The sequence below is a fragment of the Tamandua tetradactyla genome, chromosome 12, assembly GCF_023851605.1.
Source record: "Tamandua tetradactyla isolate mTamTet1 chromosome 12, mTamTet1.pri, whole genome shotgun sequence".
NCBI classification, from domain to species: Eukaryota; Metazoa; Chordata; class Mammalia; order Pilosa; family Myrmecophagidae; genus Tamandua; species Tamandua tetradactyla.
The window spans coordinates 11,190,597-11,210,571 of NC_135338.1; the positions used below are offsets into that span (position 1 = coordinate 11,190,597).

The following is a 19,975-nucleotide window of genomic DNA, read 5'->3' on the forward strand; positions in this document are numbered from 1 at the left end:
TCTTCCTCTATGGTTGTATCTAGCATAGTCATTTTCACAAGCAGTTCTTGGTTTTTGTTTGTTTTGTTTTGTTCTCACATATTTGGCTTTTATACAACTGGCACTTTCCTACATTAAGAATTCATCATTCTTTCCCACCCCACTCCCCATATGTTATTTGTCAAAACCAAATTTTCATTCCTCAGCTGTCAAACTAACATTTGAACCACCTGCTGATGGTTCGGTTTGGACAGCATTGTCATCTTTGCAAAGAATCACTGGGGTAGTTGCCCAAATATAAGGGTAGACCTTTCCTCCTGAAAATTATTACTCATAATTGAGAGAATCAGTTTATATTCCAACCCTCAGGAAGACCATTCGGGAGCATTCTTTCAGCAACTTTATTTGAATTACCAAATACTGTTCTGACCTTGAACAATGTTTGTATTGGCCACCTAACAGAATCAGTAAAGGACAAAATTTAACACAGATTGTCATTATTTCTGAGGGTATGACAACACCATTTTAAGTATAGGACACCTATAAAAACAAATATTAAAGATCTTTTAAAAGTTTGTTTTTCTATTTATTAACGAAGTTGTAGGTTTACAGAAATTAGAGTTCCTACATACCATCCCCTCACACACAGCTTTCCCTGTTATTCACACTTTGCATTCATGTGGTACCTTTGTTACAACTGATGAAACAAGGTAATTATTACTACTAACTATAGTCCATGGTTTACATTGGGGTACAGTGTGTGGTATAGGCCTATGGTTTGTTTTGAGCAATTTTTACTAGTATAAGAAAACAGATGAACAAAGTTGACAAATATTGGGAAAGTTACAGAGTTAGAGAAAGCACACAAGTGCAAGGGCAGTTATCCCGGTCATCATTCAGTTACAGCTGGGGCTCAGCTTGCTTTCTTTTAGGCCCTCTCCTAACTCCCTTCTTAGATGCTGGCTCCCGGGTGTCCCTGCTGAGTTTTGTCTGTGTTGGAAAGTAGACCAGGCTGCTCAGACTTGAGCAGGAGGTAGATTCCTGTTGGCACCATTTCTGGGTCTGAATCCTCGGTTGTTTGCTCTGACCCTAGGCTGAAGTGCACATCTGTTCCATAGCCACCACGGGTCCGTAACTCAGGAGGGAGGCACTTTCCTATCTGAACTGCAATATTTCTCCAGGTTTTAGACCATCCTGCTTTGACCTTTCATTACTTCCTTTATCCATTTATGAGGTTTCCCTAGTTTCATTTGTTTGTAGCCTCACTTTCTTTCCTAGTCTGTTTTTCTCTGGTTAATTTTTCTAAAGTGTATCCACTAGTAGGTAACTAAACTGACTGTACCATGAGTAAAGGTAAGTTTGGGTTTTTTTTCACTTTTAAACGGTTATATCACACATCCTATAATCCAACCTAAGTGTATAGACATGCCTTTTCCACCGTAAGAGTAAAATTAGTTTTATTTAACCTTGCTCCAAACTAGTATCTATGCCCAGACTTAATGTAGCCTTGCAGTTTTGCCATCATGCTAGGATGCTGCACTTAATCAGTGTTTTCTAGTAGCCATCTGTGCTGGTTTGAAAGGAAGTATGCCCCCTAGAAAAGCCATGTTTTAATCAAAATCCCGTTTCATAAAGGTAGAATAATCCCCATTCAGTACTGTTGTGTTTGAAACTGTAATCAGGTCATGTCCCTGGATGATGTGATTTAGTGAAGAGAGGTTGTTAAACTAGATTAGGTGACGACATGTCTCCACCCATTTGGGTGGGTCTTGATTGGTTTACTGGAGTCCTATTAAAGGGGAAACATTTTGGAGAATGGGAGATTCAGAGAGAGCAGAGAATGCTGCAGCACCACAAAGCAGAGAGTCCACCAAACCTTTGAAGATGAAGAAAGAAAACGCCTCCTGGGGAGCTTCATGAAGCTGGAAGCCAGGAGAGGAAGATAGCAGATAACGCTGTGTTCGCCATTTGCCCTTCCAGCCGAGAGAGAAACCCTGACTGTGTTTGCCATGTGCCTTCTCACTTGAGAGAAACCCTGAACTTCATCAGCCTTCTTGAACCAAGGTATCTTTCCCTGGATGCCTTTGACTGAACAGTTCTGTAGACTTGTTTTAATTGGGACATTTTCTGGGCCTTAGAACTGTAAACTAGCAACTCATTAAATTCCCCCCTTTAAAAGTCATCCTGTTTCTGGTATATTGCATTTCGGCAGCTAGCAAACTAGAACACCATCTCTCTGTATTCCTAAATTCCTCCCCCTTTTGTACTCTTCATTGTTTTTCTTGTTGTTGTTTAAGGAATGACATTATTTTGCCACTTAATTTCAGAGAAATGTGACATGCTGAACCCATTGACCCCTACGGTTTTGTTTTTAACTTTTATTCTAGTATACTCCTTAAAATTTACCTGAAAAACTAATTTTTTTTTAAAGCAAAGTAAGGCCTTAGTTTCCAGCAACATGGTGAACTAGATTTTGCTAACCTACTCTCAGATTGAAAATGTTTGGTTAAATATTTAAAACATTTCATATGCACTGAAGTGCTGGCAAATTTAGTAAGGAACTCTCAGAGGCCCAAACCTAAGTCAAAGTGACAACAGAGAGAGGTGAGCAGAATGTTGAAGCTAGCTTTTCATTTTCCGAGCATTTGCCAAATCCGTGTGTTGTAGTTATGACTGCATAATAAACCTCAATATTTAGTAGCTTAAAACGATGACAGCATTTATTTTGCTCACAAATCTGCAATTTGGGCAGGGCTCAGCAGGAATAGCTTATCTCTGCTCTCCTTAAGATCAGCTAAGACTGCTTGAAGGCTGGGGCTGGAATCATTTGAAACCACATGTCTGGCAGTTGATGTTGGCTGTCAGATGTGGGTCTCTGTTCCTATGCACATGCGTCTCTTACGTGTTCTCTACATGGGCTAGTTTGGGCTTCTGTACAGCATAGTGGCTAGAGTGAAGTCAGAACCAGAGGTTGTATCACCTTTTCTAATCTAGCCCCAAAACTCATGCTGGGTCACTTCTGTTGCATTCTAGTCCACATGCAAGTCACGAGGCCAGCCCATATTAAGAGGGAGAGGACACAGACCACCATTTGAGCAACATATTGTAAGAGGAGTATGTGGGATTGTATTCATTGGTGTGTCCATCATTGGAAAATACCAACTGTCACAGTGAGTGAACTTCAGTTTTCAGGTCTCTTGGAGTACAGTGAACAAGAGAAAAAACCTACAGCCCTTCATAACATTGGGACCTTAAAGGACTGCTCTCTTGGCTTAAAGAGGAATTAAAAGCAAATTCACAAATACAAAACATTTCCATCCCTCCCCAAATTCCTTCATTCCCCAAGGGGTATATTAACTACCCCAAAAATGAATATTGGAGCATCAGTTGTAGCAAATATGCAACTCTAATGCAAGATGTGAGTAGGGAGTGAAAGAGTATATGGGAACTCTCTGTCCTAGTTGCTCAATTTTCTGTAAGCCTGAAATTCTAAAATGTAAAGTTTATTATTTAAAAATAAGTAAGTAAATTCACTCCCAGTCCCCTGCCACCACACTTGTGTGCATGCACACAAACAGACACACATGCAGGTCCAAAAGATAATCCAGTTGCAAAATTTAGCAGTAGGTGGAGGGGAAACCATATCTTCCCTAAGGAATTAGTTACTATAACTGGCCTTCACATAGCTGTGCAGTCCAAATTCATGCTCTAAACAAGTTTAAAAAAAAAAAAAAAGCCTAGAATTTAAAGTATGACCTGTGCTGGTAGTGGCCCTCTGTAGTTGCCCCCAGTTTCTACCTGGTTCTAGAACTGTATCATAAAGGGCAAAAACTGTTGGAATAAAAAATGAGCATAATGGAGGTATTCAAATACCAAAAGTTTGTTCTTTGAAAGACTAATAAAATGGAAAAATCTTGAGCAAGATAGAGCAAGAAAAGCACAGATAAGCAATATTAGAATGAAAAAGAATTTAACTACAAATGGTTCAGATGGAAAAAAAAAAAAGGTAAGAGATTTGTGGTGGTTGGTTTTATGCATCAGCTTGGCTAGCAATACCCAGACCTTCAGTCCAACACTACCCTAGATGTTGCTGTGAAGGTGTTTTATAGATCTTATTCAGAACCCATAATAAATCAACTTTAAGTAAGGAAGATTATCCTAGGTAATCTGTATGGATAAAGGGTTAAAAAGCCTTAAGAGCACAACTGAGGCTTCCTTGAGGGAAAAGAAATTCCCCTTATAGGCTGTAGCTTCAGCTTGAGCGTAGAAGTTTCCAGTTTGCTCTTTCTGACAGCCTGCCATACAAATTCAGGATTGCAAACCTACCTTGTCAGCGATTGGTTTACAATCACACAACTAATTCCTTGCAATAATTCTTGTAATGTAGATCTCTTATTGATTCTGTTTCTCTGGTTTAGCCCCAATACAAGGCTAATGTAAACAGCTTCATGACAATAAATTGGAAGTTAATGATGAAATGCACAAATACCTATGAAAGCAGAATTTATCAAAACTGAGCCAAGACATTTATAATAGCATCAAAAAGAATAAAATATTTAGGAGTAAATTTAGCAAAGGAGTGCAAAACTTAAACTCTGAAAATTATAAAACGTCACTGAAAAAATGAAAGAAGACCCAAATAAATGGAAAGACATCCCATTTTTATGGATCAGAATACTTAATATTGTTAAGATGGCAATACTCCCCAAATTGATCTACAAATTCAACGCAATTCCTATCAACCCCCCCAGCTGGCTTCTTTGCAGAAATTGAAAAGTTGATCTTAAAGTTCCTATAGAAATTCAAAGGACCAAAATAGCCAAAAAAATCTTGAAAAAGAATAAGTTGGAGGATTCGTGCTTCTCGGTTTCAAAACTTATTGGAAAGCTACGGTAATCAAGACAGTGTGATACTGGCATGAAAGGTAGACATATAGAACAATGGAGTAGAACTGAGAGTCTAGCAGTAAGCCCTCACATTCATAGCACTATTATCCACAGCAGAAAAAAACTGAAAGTAGAGAAAAAAGAAAGTTGTCATGTCCACATTATTGCAGCTGCTTTTGTGGCTCCAATAACAATAAACCTAGAGAAAGAATGAAGAGCAGGTACTCTTATTCTTGAAAACTAGAGTGGGAACCTGCCCCCACAAAAGAGTATTCCTCTCTCGTGACAGCTGGGTTGGAATCGATATAAATGGCTCTTCTAAGGAGGGAGGAGTATTAATGTGGCTCAGTGAGATAGAGACTTTTCATGACATCATTTTCCCCTTAAATGTTATAGAAGCTGATTAAAAAGAGTAGCTGGGTGTCCCTAGAATATATAAAGAACTCTCAAGTTCCACATTAAAAAATTTCAATTAAAAATGGGTAAAAAGCCATGCACAGACATTTCACTAAGAGGATATAGAGATGGCCAATGAACACATAAGAAGGTGTTCAATACTGTTAGCCATTAAAGTAATGCAAATTAAAACTACAGTGAATACCACTAAGTTCATCAGCTGGAGCCAGAATGGCCAAAGTTTTCTGGTGTGGGTGAACAAAGATTTGCATAAGTGTTTCTTTCCAAGTACTTCAAGTACAGTAACATGGAAAACTTTGTGGGGCAATTGAATATGTATAGTTTCTGTAAAGTAGTACATATTGACTTTGAATTGTAAAGCAGGAACGAGATGGCCCACTTGAATTTCAGCATCCTTACTTCAAGGCCAGGATGACCTGCTGAAAAACATTAAAAAGAAAGTTTCCTCTCCAAAACCAGAAGAAAATAAAATTGGTCAGGAAGATTTAACAAAAATTATTAAGTAGCCTCCAGAAGGTTCAAGTCAAACAAAAGACTATTGAGTCCAGGTTTTCTGAATTGAAAAGTGAGAATGAATCCCTTTGAAGAAAGTGATAGAATGACCTGCAAAGCATGCACCGCAGCAACAAGTCATTTGAAAGATTGTCCAATTTATTAACACTGGTTCAGAATAACCAGTGAGTTTAAAACATAAAAAGCATCTACTTCTAAACAGTAATGGAACCCAAAAGAAGAATGTTTCAGTACATATTCCACACAGTAGGACTGACGGTTTAAAAATAAGGAAATTTCTGGGAGGCACTGCAGACCTGGGACCCAGAGGTGCTTGGAGGCGGTGAGCAACAGCACCTCAAGTCTGCAATAAAAAATGGCCTCCAATAAAACTGCATTGCAAAAAAGTGGGAAAGAAGCAGAATGGAAAGAGCAAAAAAGTGAAAGAGGCAGAACCTGAAGAATTTGTGCTGAAAAAAGTGCTGGATCAACATATAGTAAATGGGAAGGTGGAGTATTTCCTGAAGTGGAAGGAGTTTACAAATGCTGACAGTATTTGGGAGGCTGAAGAAAATTTAGATTGCCCAGAGTTGATTGAAGCATTTCTTAATCCTCAAAAAGCTGGTAAAGAAAAAGATGGTGCAATAAAATCACCTGACAGTGAATCTGATGACAGCAATTCAAAGAAGAAAAGAGATGCTGCTGACAAACCAACAGACTTTGCTAGAGGTCTTGATCCTGGACGCATAATTGGTGCCACAGACAGCAGTGGAGAATTAATGTTTCTCATGAAATGGAAAGATTCAGATGAGGCAGACTTGGTGCTGGCCAAAGAGGCAAACATGAAGTGTCCTCAAATTGTAATTGCTTTTTATGAAGAGAAACTAATTTGGCGTTCTTGTCTGGAATATGAAGCTCAATAATTGTTTGGACTGCTTTTTTTTTTTTTTAATACTTTTATTTTTTTGGATTAAAAAAAGCAATGGATTGCTTTCCATTCTGCTTCTTTCCCATTTTTTTGCAATGCAGTTTTATTGGAGGCCATTTTTTATTGCAGACTTGAGGTGCTGTTGCTTACCGCCTCCAAGCAGCTCTGGGTCCCGGGTCTGCAGTGCCTCCCAGAAATTTCCTTATTTTTAAACTGTCAGTCCTACTGTGTGGAATATGTACTGAATATGTACTGAAACATATTCTTCTTTTGGGTTCCATTACTGTTTAGAAGTAGATGCTTTTTATATGTATTTACATATATATAAAATCTGGGTCTTGGTTTTTTGATTTATTAGTGTGAAGAATAACTATTCTAATGGACGTCAAGTTTGATATGTTTGTTTTGAAGTAGTATTATTGGAGGAGTTGTTAGGTATTTGGTTTTTGTTTTGTTTTTGCATCAGTATCACTGGTTACTTTGAACAAATAAAAGCTTTCTGTAGTTGCTTCATTTATCAGAAAGGAACATTTGATACCATGGTATATTATTTCCTTGCATCAGAGAACAGCTTTTCTAAATGTGGGAAAAAGTTCCATAGTCATTACTGAATCAGAACTTGTGTTTAGCCCCACACTTGCCTAAGGAGACCATTCTGACCGTTCTGTGTTTTTTTGTTTGTGTGTGTATGTGTATAAATACATATGAAATTTTTATTTTTTATTATTTTTTATATTCATCAAAAACAAAACCATCAAAAAAGGGCATTTCACATGATAAGTCTATGGTGCTTCTGTGATGCCATCATTCTGAGCAAAAAATCACTTAAAGTGAAAATTTTCCTAGAGTCATAAACTTTCAAATCACATAGATGATTCAGTAATGAATTGAATAATTTAAATATAATATACATTATATAATTTGAAGCAGACAGAGCAAAATCCATATCTTTATCTTTAATCATATAAATGCAAAATATTTGTGAAACTCTGAGATGAAACTCCACCATAACCAGCAATCTCCCCACTCAAATGAGAAAACAAAGTAAATACTGTTTGCTTGCATTAGTCAAACAAGGTGTAGTTAAAAGGCCATTTAAAGGTTCCTCCTAGAGAGCCATTCTTTTATGGAAAGTTGAAATCCCTGTGCTGTATTGACTAAAAAAAGACATGATTCATAGAAACCTTATCAGATGGTTAAAGATGTTGCAATTTAAGACCTGTTGGCATAAATGGGTAAACAGATTTGTAATCTAAGCTGTTGATCTGCATGTTTTTTCTTTACCCCTAATGCATTCTTTACATGTAGGCTCAATCTTTTCGGTATTTGGTTTACTGGTTCATTAGAAGCCAGAACAAACAATAACTTCCTGGTAATCTGAATGTTATCCAACTGTATATTGTTTACTTTATTGTAAATACTGATGAACAGTGGTCAATACATAGTTTTATATTCCTTTAAAAAAAAAAGGAATTTCTGATGACATCATTATTTGTGATGTTATTGGTGATGAATGTGGATAAAGGAAATATCCCAGTTATTTCAGAACCTAATGAGGATCTTATATCTGATCCTTCCAACCTAGCCAGTATGCTGATATTGTTGAAGATGCCAAAGAAGATGAGAATGCACCTTCTCACAGAGTGGGGGTCAAAGTGAACCAACCAGTGTCCCTAAGCGCAGCCTGTGATGTCACCAGCACACACACTCATGTGTAGTGCTGCCCAGCTAAATGGGTTAGACAGTCTGACCATAGATGATCCCATGACCATGACGGATTCCTGGGGTTTTTTGTATGCTGTATGACAGGGTCCCATTTCATTATTTTTCCATGTGATATCATGCTACCGGAGCACCATTTGTTGAATTGTTTTTTTGTTTGTTTGTTTGTTTGGGGGAAAGTGCATGGACCTGGAATCACACCCGGGTCTCCCACATGGCAGGCGAGAGTTCTACCACTGAACTACCTTTGCACTCCCTGGATTCCATTTTGAATAACCTTGAATCTTTTAGGAAAGATTGAGCTTTCAGTTATCTTGAACAGTATTGGTTGCAGTTTAGAGGAATTCCAAGCCATGCTGTCAGGAAGACAGTTTAGCATAGATCCAGATCTGCTGGTTGATTCAGAGAATAATGGATTAGAAACTACCGTGAAAAATGTTGTTCAGCCAGTTTCAGAAGAAGGAAGATCTAAATCTAAGGCAGTAAATGAGTTTTCTACTTCTTGCATTCCTCAGTGGGAACCCCATATTTTACTGTTGAACATTGGCGTACAGAATCATCAGAAGTTATGTCTTCTGTACATAAACGCGTAGAAGTTGATGAGCTTTTGTATAGCCATCTGGACACAGAACTAACCGAAAGTGTTTTCTCCTGAAGCCATTGACTGAAGCTGTAGCTGGTGAAGCCACACTGTTTTATTACTGTGAGCTTGGTCTAGCACCTCTGGATAGTGATATCCCACTTTTAGATAGCTAAATCCCCAAGAGCTGGGCTATACATGTATATGCTCATCAAATGATGAACTATTTATTTTTTTATTAATTAAAAAAATTAACTAACACAACATTTAGAAATCATTCCATTCTACATATGCAATCAGTAATTCTTAATATCATCACATAGATGTATGATCATCATTTCTTAGTACATTTGCATCGATTTAGAAAAAGAAATAGCAAGACAACAGAAGAAGAAATAAAATGATAATATAGAGAAAAAATAAAAATAAAAAATACAAAAAATATATATAAAAAACAAAACAAACAAACAAACAAAAAACTATAGCTCAGATGCAGCTTCATTCAGTGTTTTGCATAATTACATTACAATTAGGTAGTATTGTGCTGTCCATTTTTGAGTTTTTGTATCCAGTCCTGTTGCACAGTCTGTATCCCTTCACCTCCAATTACCCATTATCTTACCCTATTTCTAACTCCTGATGGTCTCTGTTACCAATGACATATTTCAAGTTTATTCTCTAATGTCGGTTCACATCAGTGGGACCATATAGTATTTGTCCTTTAGTTTTTGGCTAGTCTCACTCAGCATAATGTTTTCTAGGTCCGTCCATGTTATTACATGCTTCATAAGTTTATCCTGTCTTAAAGCTGCATAATATTCCATTGTATGTATATACCACAGTTTATTTAGCCACTCATCTGTTGATGGACATTTTGGCTATTTCCATCTCTTTGCAATTGTAAATAACGCTGCTATAAACATTGGTGTGCAAATGTCCGTTTGTGTCTTTGCCCTTAAGTCCTTTGAGTAGATACCCAGCAATGGTATTGCTGGGTGGTATGGCAATTCTATATTCAGCTTTTTGAGGAACCGCCAAACTGCCTTCCACAGTGGTTGCACCATTTGTCATTCCCACCAACAGTGGATAAGTGTGCCTCTTTCTCCGCATCCTCTCCAGCACTTGTCATTTTCTGTTTTGTTGATAATGGCCATTCTAGTGGGTGTGAGATGATATCTCATTGTGGTTTTGATTTGCATTTCTCTAATGGCCAGGGACATTGGGCATCTCTTCATGTGCCTTTTGGCCATTTGTATTTCCTCTTCTGAGAGGTGTCTGTTCAAGTCTTTTTCCCATTTTGTAATTGGGTTAGCTGTCTTTTTGTTGTTGAGTTGAACAATCTCTTTATAAATTCTGGATACTAGACCTTTATCTGATATGTCGTTTCCAAATATTGTCCCCCATTGTGTAGGCTGTCTTTTTACTTTCTTGATGAAGTTCTTTGATGCACAAAAGTATTTGATTTTGAGGAGATCCCATTTATTTCTTTCTTTCTTCAGTGCTCTTGCTTTAGGTTTAGGTCCATAAACCCGCCTCCAATTATAAGATTCATAAGATATCTCCCTACATTTTCCTCTAACTGTTTTATGGTCTTAGACCTAATGTTTAGATCTTTGATCCATTTTGAGTTAACTTTTGTGTAGGGTGTGAGATACGGGTCCTCTTTCATTCTTTTGCATATGGATATCCAGTTCTCTAGGCACCATTTATTGAAGAGACTGTTCAGTCCCAGGTGAGTTGGCTTGACTGCCTTATCAAAGATCAAATGTCCATAGATGAGAGGGTCTATATCTGAGCACTCTATTCGATTCCATTGGTCGATATATCTATCTTTATGCCAATACCATGCTGTTTTGACCACTGTGGCTTCATAATATGCCTTAAAGTCCGGCAGTGTGAGACCTCCAGCCTCGTTTTTTTTCCTCAAGATACTTTGAGCAATTCAGGGCACCCTGCCCTTCCAGATAAATTTGCTTTTGGTTTTTCTATTTCTGAGAAATAAGTTGTTGGGATTTTGATTGGTATTGCATTGAATCTGTAAATCAATTTAGGTAGGATTGACATCTTAACTGTATTTAGTCTTCTAATCCATGAACACGGTATGCCCTTCCATCTATTTAGGTCTTCTGTGATTTCTTTTAACAGTTTTTTGTAGTTTTCTTTGTATAGGTCTTTTGTCTCTTTAGTTAAATTTATTTCTAGGTATTTTATTCTTTTAGTTGCCATTGTAAATGGAATTCGTTTCTTGATTTCCCCCTCAGCTTGTTCATTGCTAGTGTATAGAAACACTACAGATTTTTGAATGTTGATCTTGTAACCTGCTACTTTGCTGTACTCATTTATTAGCTGTAGTAGTTTTGTTGTGGATTTTTCCGGGTTTTCGATGTATAGTATCATATCGTCTGCAAACAGTGATAGTTTTACTTCTTCCTTTCCAATTTTGATGCCTTGTATTTCTTTTTCTTGTCTAATTGCTCTGGCTAGAACCTCCAACACGATGTTGAATAATAGTGGTGATAATGGACATCCTTGTCTTGTTCCTGATCTTAGGGGGAAAGTTTTCAATTTTTCCCCATTGAGGATGATATTAGCTGTGGGTTTTTCATATATTCCCTCTATCATTTTAAGGAAGTTCCCTTGTATTCCTATCCTTTGAAGTGTTTTCAACAGGAAAGGATGTTGAATCTTGTCAAATGCCTTCTCTGCATCAACTGAGATGATCATGTGATTTTTCTGCTTTGATTTGTTGATATGGTGTATTACATTAATTGATTTTCTTATGTTGAACCATCCTTGCATACCTGGGATGAATCCTACTTGGTCATGATGTATAATTCTTTTAATGTGTTGCTGGATTCGATTTGCTAGAATTTTGTTGAGGATTTTTGCATCTATATTCATTAGAGAGATTGGTCTGTAGTTTTCTTTTTTTGTAATATCTTTGCCTGGTTTTGGTATGAGGGTGATGTTGGCTTCATAGAATGAATTAGGTAGCTTTCCCTCCACTTCGATTTCTTTGAAAAGTTTGAGCAGAGTTGGTACTAATTCTTTCTGGAATGTTTGGTAGAATTCACATGTGAAGCCATCTGGTCCTGGACTTTCTTTTTGGGAAGCTTTTTAATGACTGATTCAATTTCTTTACTTGTGATTGGTTTGTTGAGGTCATTTATTTCTTCTTGAGTCAAAGTTGGTTGTTCATGCCTTTCTAGGAACTTGTCCATTTCATCTACATTGTTGTATTTATTAGCATAAAGTTGTTCATAGTATCCTGTTATTACCTCCTTTATTTCTGTGAGGTCAGTGGTTATGTCTCCTCTTCCATTTCTGATCTTATTTATTTGCGTCCTCTCTCTTCTTCTTTTTGTCAATCTTGCTGAGGGCCCATCAATCTTACTGATTTTCTCATAGAACCAACTTCTGGTCTTATTGATTTTCTCTATTGTTTTCATGTTCTCAATTTCATTTATTTCTGCTCTAATCTTTGTTATTTCTTTCCTTTTGCTTGTTTTGGGGTTAGTTTGCTGTTCTTTCTACAGTTCTTCCAAGTGGACAGTTAATTCCTGAATTTTTGCCTTTTCTTCTTTTCTGATATAGGCATTTAGGGCAATAAATTTCCCTCTCAGCACTGCCTTTGCTGCGTCCCATAGGTTTTGATATGTTGTGTTTTCATTTTCATTCACCTCGAGATATTTACTAATTTCTCTTGTAATTTCTTCCTTGACCCATTCGTTCTTTAAGAGTGTGTTGTTGAGCCTCCACGTATTTGTGAATTTTCTGGCATTCTGCCTATTGTTGATTTCCAACTTCATTCCTTTATGATCCGAGAAAGTGTTGTGTATGATTTCAATCTTTTTAAATTTGTTGAGACTTGCTTTGTGACCCAGCATATGGTCTATCTTTGAGAATGATCCATGAGCACTTGAGAAAAATGTGTATCCTGCTGGTGTGGGGTGTAATGTCCTATAAATGTCTGTTAAGTCTAGCTCATTTATTGTAATATTCAAATTCTCTGTTTCTTTATTGATCCTCTGTCTAGATGTTCTGTCCATTGATGAGAGTGGCGAATTGAAGTCTCCAACTATTATGGTAGATGTGTCTATTTCCCTTTTCAGTGATTGCAGTGTATTCCTCACATATTTTGGGGCATTCTGATTCGGTGCATAGATATTTATGATTGTTATGTCTTCTTGTTTAATTGTTCCTTTTATTAGTAGATAGTATCCTTCTTTGTCTCTTTTAACTGTTTTACATTTGAAGTCTAATTTGTTGGATATTATTATAGCTACTCCTGCTCTTTTCTGGTTGTTATTTGCATGAAATATCTTTCCCCAACCTTTCACTTTCAACCTATGTTTATTTTTGGGTCTAAGATGTGTTTCCTGTAGACAGCATATAGAAGGATCCTGTTTTTTAATCCATTCTGCCAGTCTATGTCTTTTGATTGGGGAGTTCAGTCCATTAACATTTAGTGTTATTACTGTTTGGGTAATCCTTTCCTCTACCATTTTGCCTTTTGTATTATATATATCATGTCTGATTTTCCTTCTTTCTACACTCTTCTCCATACCTCTCTCTTCTGTCTTTTCGTATCTGACTCTAGTGCTCCCTTTAGTATTTCTTGCAGAGCTGGTCTCTTGGTCACAAATTCTCTCAGTGACTTTTTGTCTGAGAATGTTTTAATTTCTCCCTCATTTTTGAAGGACAAATTTTCTGGATATAGAAGTCTTGGTTGGCAGTTTTTCTCTTTTAGTAATTTAAATATATCATCCCATTGTCTTCTAGCTCCCGTAGTTTCTGCTGAGAAATCTACACATAGTCTTATTGGATTTCCCTTGTACGTGATGGATTGTTTTTCTCTTGCTACTTCCAAGATCCTCTCTTTCTCTTTGACCTCTGACATTCTAACTAGTAAGTGTCTTGGAGAACACCTGTTTGGGTCTATTCTCTTTGGGGTGCGCTGCACTTCTTGGATCTGTAATTTTAGGTCTTTCATAAGAGTTGGGAAATTTTCAGTGATAATTTCTTCCATTAGTTTTTCTCCTCCTTTTCCTTTCTCTTCTCCTTCTGGGACACCCACAACACGTATATTTGTGCGCTTCATATTATCATTCAATTCCCTGAGCCCCTGCTCAAATTTTTCCATTCTTTTCCCTATAGTTTATGTTTCTTTTTGGAATTCAGATGTTCCATCCTCCAGTTCACTAATTCTAGCCTCTGTCTCTTTAAATCTACCATTGTAGGTATCCATTGTTTTTTTCATCTCTTCTACTGTGTCTTTCAATCCCATAAGTTCTGTGATTTGTTTTTTCAGACTTTCCATTTCTTCTTTTTGTTGATCCCATGCCTTCTTCATGTCCTCCCTCAATTTATTGATTTGGTTTTTGAAGAGGTTTTCCATTTCTGTTCATATATTCAGAATTAATTGTCTCAGCTCCTGTATCTCATTTGAGCTATTGGTTTGTTCCTTTGACTGGGCCATATTCTCAGTCTTTTGAGCGTGGACAGTTATCTTCTGCTGCTGGCGTCTGGGCATTTATTCAGATTTCTCTGGGTGTCGGACCCAGCAAGGTTGTAAGATTTTTCTGTGAAATCTCTGGGCTCTGTTTTACTTATCTGCCCAGTATGTGGTGCTTGTCTGTCTGTGGGTCCCACCAGCAAAAGATGTTGTGGCTCCTTTAACTTTGGAAGACTCTCACTGCTGGGTGTGTGGTGGACACAGAGGAAAGGTTGTAGGTTGGTTTTAATGGCTTCAAATTGTGAAGTCCTGGGATCTGAATTCCTTGAGAGAGGGATTCCACCAGAGTTGCGTTTCACCCCTCCCACGGGGAAGGTTCAGGTGGTAGAGAGCCCTGAAAGCAGCCTGTTTCTGCGTTCGGGGCAGTTGCAACCTGTGTAATCCCAGCACTGAGCCCAGAGGCAACCAAGCCTCCGTAGAAACAGCCGCAGAAGGCTCTGTTTCACCCTCTTTCCTCTTTTTCAGTTAGCCCAATGGGCGACTTCCGCCTTGATCAGTTTCGCCTGAACTGGGGGCCTATTTTTAGTAGTCAGAAGTTGTTCAGTAATGCCACTATTGGTGTTAGGTTGGGCTCAGTCTCTACTACTGTTAAAGACTCTTTTCTTTCCCTCCGGGAAGTCGCCTGTGGGGGAGGGGCGCTGGCCACTGTGGCTTGGGGAACCGCCGATCTGAGGGTCCCAGCCGGCCCAGGAAGCCACGCGTGGGAATGAACTATTTATTTTAAAGTGTTATTCGTTTTTTGTTGCTGTTTTTGTAAATTGTTTTGTTTTATCAGATACTGTGGAATCCAAGCACCCTTTGCTTTTCTCACTACCACATACTCTGTTTTAAATTTTTTTAAAGAAGTGGGTTTACAGAGCAATCATGCATAAAATATCAAGATTCCCATATACCACCCTCTTATTAACACCCTAGTGACACACTCTTAACAAAGCTTTCAGATGTTACTCAAATGCATAGGTACGCAAGATTTAATGCACATGACTGGCTTATCTTTAAATTGGATTAAAATGGCCATTCTCCAATTGCAACAGATTGGATTTCTTTTTTACATATATGCTTATTAACCCCAGTTTAACTTTTGCTTGGTTATTTGTTTTACTTGCTTGATGCTATTTGATTGCATTGAGCATAGGACTTTAGAATGAATGGTTAGAACTCTAAAGCTTTCTCTGTTCCAGTTACCTTTATTAAATATTTCTCACTGGGCGTACTTTTAAAACTGAGGCCATAAGGCACCTGTATCTTGTAAAACTTCATTTTTCTCTCTTAGTTCAGAGCAGTTCATTTACGTTCGGAGGAGTCCATGCTCACCAGTAAAAGCAAAGTGTACCTGAGTGCTCGCTGCCGGACATGGTTCTACCTCCACGGACACAGAAAGAGGAAGGATGGAGTGGAGTCAGCTCCACTCACCCACCTGGACTTGTTTTAAGTCAAAGTCTTCTGATTTGTTTGATTTTTTTGGAACCTCCTAGTTAGAAAAAGAAATATTTCTTTTTTTTAGAAAAAGAAATATTTCTTTTTTTTAGAAAAAGAAATATAATGAATGTTGTTTTTTTAACTTTTTTTATTGTGTAGTATAATATATATACAAAGCAAAGAAAGAAAAATGCAAGTTTTCAAAGCACTCTTCAACAAGTAGTTACAGGACAGAGCCACAGTTTATGTGTCCCCTATGGTGTGGTAGCCTATGATGAATGTTGAGTTTAAAAAAAAAAAAAAGCTATGATGAAATATCACTGAATACTTATCAAAAATGATAAAGTGAAAAATAGTAATACATCAAATGCTAAGGGAGGAGACAGAAACTGGATTGCTAATACATTACTGGCGGGAATGTGAAATGTTACAGTCATCTGCAAAGTGGTTTGAGGGTTGTTTTTTTTCCCAGAAGTAAAATTTGCTTTACATATGACCTAGCGCTTATATACTTAGATTTATATTCCAGAGAAATAAGGGCTTATTTTCATGCAAGAACTTGAAGGTAACTTCATAGCAGCTTTATTCATAAAATCCCCAAACTAGAAAATACCCAAATATCCTTCACGGGTGAATGGTTAACAAACCGTGGTGCATTCATCCTGCGGTACACTACTCAGCAATAAGAAGGGATGTACAATATTAGTAAATGCAACAACTTGGATGAACCTGAAGGAAATTAGACTGAGAGAAAAAAGCTAGTCTCATAAATGCATATTGCATAATTCCATTTATATGACATTATGAAATAACATAAAGAGATGGAGAACAGATTAGTGGTTGGTAGAGTTAAAGATTGAGGATGGGTGTGGGTGTAGATATAAAGGGATAACGTGAGAGAGTTTTGTGATGTTGGAACAGTTGATTATCTTGATTATGGTAGTGGTTACACAAGTCTACAAGTGTGATAAAGTTGCATAGAACTATACACACACAAATAAGTGCATGTGTAACTGGTGAAATCTGAATAAGCTCTATAGATTGTGGTCAGTTTCGATATTATACTATAGTATGTAAGGTTAACGCTGGGGAGGTTGGGGAAAAATAATAGCTGGGAATATCATACAGCTGGCAATGAAAGATCCTAATGTGGCATGTGTAGCTAATAGGAAAGAATTTATATTCTTGACTCTCCGATATGGTTACCTGCTCTTCTAGAACAGGCATTGTGTTGTATCTTCAGTCTGCCTTAATGCTTTACCTAAGTTAAGTTATTAATGTATGTTTCTCTTGTTGACAATGTTAAAGGATCTGACTCCATGTTCTAGTTTTCTGTCTGCCAGAATGCAATATACCAGGAACAGAATGGCTTTTTAAAGGGGAATTTAATAAGTTGCTAGTTTACAGTTCTAAAGCCAAGATAATGTCCCAATTAAAATAAGTCTATAGAAATGTCCTATCAAAGGCATCCAGAAACAGATACCTTGGTTCAAGAAGGCTGATAAAGTTCAGGGTTTCTCTCTCAAGTGAGAAGGCACATGGCAAACACAGTCAGGGTTTCCCTCTCAGCTGGAAGGGCACATGGTGAACACAGTGTCATCTGCTACCTTCCTCTCCTGGCTTCCTGTTTCATGAAGCTCCCCAGGAGGCATTTTCCTTCTTTATCTCCAAAGGTTGCTGGCTGGTGGAGTCTGCTTCTCATGGCTATGTCATTCTCTGGTCTCTCAGAAACCTCTCACTCTTCAAAATGTTTCCTCTTTTATAGGATTCCAGTAAACTAATCAAGATCCACCCGAATGGGTGGAGACACATCTCCACCTAATCCATTTTAACAGCCAATCTTGATCACTCAAGATCACATCAAGATCACATGAAGATGTGACTCCCTAAGTTACATCTCCAGGGAGATGATCTAATTACAGTTTCAAACATACAGTACTGAATAGGGATTAGAAGAAATGGTTGCCTTTACAAAACGGGATTAGGATTAAAACATGACTTTTCTAGGGTACATACGTCCCTTCAAACCGGCACACTCCATAACTAGGTAATCTGTGTTGACCTTTTCAATATACCAGGAAAAATAGCCATCACTACTTTGAATTCATTTTATAAATAATTTACAGAAAAAATAAAATAGTACAAAAACACTTTATTAGAAATTTTAACAAGAATTTAAGCATAGCAAACCTCTTTGTTTCAAGTAAATATTGATGCACAAACATTAAAAAAAGTTGAAATAACGTTATCATACTTCCTTTCAGCAAAACAACGTGGTCCAAGTCCTTGTCACAATAAAATTGTGTGATAAAGTGCTTCCCGTTGAATGACTAAATAGATAAGAACACCACATTTCTGGGCGGGCCATGGTGGCTCAGCAGGTGAGAATGCTTGCCTGCCAAGCCTGAGGACCCGGGTTCAATTCCCAGTGCCTGCCCATGTAAAAAAAAAAAAAAGGAAGAACACCACATATCCTTCTTAGAAATATATCGTTCACTTACTGAATCTTGGGTTTGAGAAAATTCATCTAAAAGATCTTTGAAGTCTCATAATCTGAATTTTACTTATGTAATCAAGTCCACCATTATCATTAGAGTCTAGAGTGCTGCTATCTGTTTCTTTGCATTTATCTTCTGATTCATCTAATAATTTTGAAATGACGCTATGAGTGGAAAATGAAAAATTCTGGATTCTTAACTTGTTCTATGACAGTTTAAGGTAGGTGTGCCGGTTTGAAAGGATGTATGTACCCTAGAAAAGCCATATTGTATTCCTAATCCCATTCTGTAAAAGCAGCCATTTCTTCTAACCCCTATTCAGTATTGTATGCTTGAAACTAATTAGATCATCTCCCTGGAGATGTGATTTAATCAAGAGTGGTTGTTAGGCTGGATTAGGTGGAGGCGTGTCTCCATTCATTTGGGTGGGTCTTGATTAGTTTATGAGAATGCTATAAAAGAAGAAACATTTTGGAGAAAGCAAGAGATTCAGAGAGAGCAGAAGGACACAGCCACAAGAAGCAGAGGGTCCGCCATCCAGCGACTTTTGGAGATGAAGAAGGAAAACGCCTCCCAGGGAGCTGGAGAGAAAGCTAGCAGATGACGCCGTGTTTGCCATGTGCCCTGCCAGCCGAGAAAGAAACCCTGACCGTGTTCACCATGTGCCTTTCCACTTGAGAGAGAAACCCTGAACTTCATCAGCCTTCTTAAATCAAGGTATCTTTCCCTGGATGCCTTAGATTGGACAAGTCTATAGACTTGCTTTAACTGGGACATTTTCTCACCTTAGAACTGTGAACTAGCAACTTATTAAATTCCCCTTTTTAAAAGGCATTCTGTTTCTGGTATATTTCATTCCGACAGCTAGCAAACTAGAACCATAGGCTATAACGATGGTTTCTCCACTCTTGTTTTATACCTTGTTGAAGAATGATGCAATACTGGGCAATGTAATAAGAAAACTTAAAGAATAATTTTTTCTTAACCATTGCAACATCCGTGTGGGTGATTCAATCATTTTCCATTTTCTCATAATTTTTTTTTTTTAGCATACCTGGGAAAAATGGAAGAGTATGATGAAAGAGTTTTTAAATGATGAAATAGCAAAATTTGAAATAGGAAAAATAAGATTACTCAGATACTATAAATTATCTCAGATTTATAAAAGCCTAAATGGACAAATATAATCACAGCAATAAAATGCATTAAAAATATTTTTATTACTGAAACAATATACAAACACATTCTTAACATACATTCCATTCATGGTATACAATCAGTGGCTCACAATATCATGATATAGTTGTATATTCATTACCATGATAATAGAATGAGTTTTATTCTTTGTGTGTGTGCATGTATGTTGTATGGCCAGGGTCACATTTAATTTTTTTTCCGTGCAGGTATCTCATTATTGCAGCACCATTTGTTGTAGTTTTTGTTTGTTTGTTTTCTTTCTTTCTTTGTTTTTTGGGAGGTGTATGGGCTAGGAATCGAACCCAGGTCTCCTGCATGGCAGGCGAGAATTCTACCACTGAA

At 37.4% G+C, this 19,975-nt stretch overlaps 2 pseudogenes; both read left to right on the forward strand.

Moving 5' to 3' along the window:
• The first annotated feature begins 5,146 nt into the window (after positions 1 to 5,146).
• LOC143651216 (heat shock factor protein 2-like) lies at positions 5,147 to 9,180 on the forward strand (annotated as a pseudogene).
• On the forward strand, positions 6,151 to 6,697 carry LOC143651217 (chromobox protein homolog 3 pseudogene; annotated as a pseudogene).
• Positions 9,181 to 19,975: the final 10,795 nt, after the last annotated feature.